A 2,378-nucleotide genomic window follows, 5' to 3' on the forward strand; every position below is an offset into this window, starting at 1 on the left:
CTTATTCCGAGAAGGAGCCATGAAAGTGCTGTGGTGCAATAATGCTCAGCCATTGAAAACCGCCATTCATTCATCCAACCAATCTTCATTGAGTGCCCTGGAAATCACTAATTGCTTACTTGACACCAATTCCCCTGTTGTTTCTTGCTAATGACACCCCAATTTTGTTTGTGATCGCACACACTCAGCCTCAAACTATATGCTTAGTCCAGATAGGGAAGACCATATGACCCAGTTCTGGACAACAGGACATAAATGGAAGGTTTCTGGGAAAACTTGGTCTTTCTTAATATAAAAAGGCCTGGCAGACCTCCAAAGACGAAGGATGCATTGACCAAGGGCTCAGCGCCTGCCGGCTAAACTTCAACCGGGCATCAATGTTTTTCTGGGCTGCTGCAGCCAATGACTGTTAGCGGCAGGGACACTAAGGCAGGCTTGTTCCTGGAGGGCTCCTCTGATAGGTGATTTTGGGCTTCCCAAATTGGATCGCAGTCTAGAATGCGTCCGCCCAACTATCCTCTTTGTCTTTCACTCACGGCCAGATTTGCATCTTGGTCTGATGGCTCTCCCAGTCTCTCCTGCCTCCCTTCCCATTTTCTCTAATAGGCAGTCAGTCCTCCTACTTTTAATCTGCATGTTTAATACTGCCTTGGCATCTGCTTCTCAGAGGATCCAGTCTAAAACAATGAGAAAGCTTGCTATGCATTATTATAAGAAAATCTCCAAAAGATATTAAATAGGAAAAAAAGTCAAGGTTCAGAAAAGTATGTAAAATGTGACCTCTGTTGGGTTAGAATGAAGGGGAAAATGGGAGTATGAAAGTTTATTTGCTTTTATATGTATATGTAGAGATTATTTGGGGGGGGGTGTTGGCAACTGGGAAGGCAGATGAAAGATGGGAAAGAGAGGGAGATGTTTTTAAACCGTATACTTTTTAATACTTAGTCAAGTGAAGGTATTACATATGAAAAAACTTTAAAAATAAAAGATTCAATGTCTTATACGAAAGTACTGCAGATTTTCCATGTTCTTGTTGCTCTGCAACTTGTGGCACATATTCTCAATAAAGCTTTTTTGTAAGTCTTTAGAAGACATCAATCACTCGACTCAGCTGTATGCTAGAGCCCCAAAGCAGCCACACTCTTTATGAAGCTGTGGAAACTATTTAGCACCCTTCTAATAGGATTCTACCACCACTCACAATACACACAGCCCCATCAACAGAGCCTCCGTTCAGAACCTAAGCTGGCATACTCGGAATTGATTACTGCCTAAGTTTAAGTGTATGGTGATACAACCTCAGATTCCAACCCATGAATTCTGAAGATGGCAAATTCAGATAGATCTACAATGACCCTGATCAATTTCCACCCAAAGGGCAGGTTGTTTAATAAGAGGCAGTGCTGTCTCCCCTGCTGAGCACTTCATCAGAAGCTATAAAATGGGCTTTCTCATCTTCTAAGACCAGTTTGAAAGATTATGATACTTGAAGGAATGGAGACCAAATTGTTAATAAAATCTCTTTATTATAGGCTTTAGAAGTGAAATATATTTCAGAGCTTTGAAGAAAAGTCTTTGTGAATTTTTGTGCCATTTCACACTGGGATTAGCAAGAAAAATCATTTGACGGTAATTTGAGAAAAAAAGTAATATTTCATTGTATTGCCAAGCTTAAACTTTTCAGAATTTCAGCATTTTAAGTAATTTGTCTGGAGACTTTACACTATAGTACTACCCCTATTTCCAAGCCCTCCAAAATTGTTTATTTGCATGACTTCAAAGGTGAATTCTGTGTATTATCGAGTACCTGTGCTCTGGTAAAGAAAATATTATCGCTGAGAGCCCATTTCCCTATTTACTTTCATTAAAACTTTTGTGAGATTCTCTTTGGGATTGCATTGGTAATAAGAGCTCACACTGGGGCCCAGGCCCTGTGTTGGGGACTTTACAATTACTATCTCCAAACAAGACCAACTCTATGAACTGGGTATTATTTTTCCCTTGTACAGATGAGGAAACCGAAGTTCCAAAATCAAGTAACCCAGATGGGGCAAGTGAGGATGCAAACCCAGGTCTGTCAGACATGAGCCCATGATCTTTCCCCTCTGTGAATTGCCACATACCTGGCAAGGGGAAAGCACCGCTCACGAAGTACACAGGGGATGACCAGCCAAAGCTATCACCTTTGTGATAGATCCAGGGAAACCAAATGGGAAAACATGTACCTCTCCACATCATTTAGGTTATATTTCCAAGCCAGATTGGAACCAGTGCAGTTGAAGCAGGAAAACTAGAATCTCACTCTTTGAGGGGAGAGCCAGCCCCACCATGTAGGGATGACACTATTCAGGCTCTGACAGTCAGAGAGAGAAGTTCTC

The sequence above is a fragment of the Choloepus didactylus genome, chromosome 4 (genome assembly GCF_015220235.1).
Source record: "Choloepus didactylus isolate mChoDid1 chromosome 4, mChoDid1.pri, whole genome shotgun sequence".
In the NCBI taxonomy this organism is placed as follows: Eukaryota; Metazoa; Chordata; class Mammalia; order Pilosa; family Megalonychidae; genus Choloepus; species Choloepus didactylus.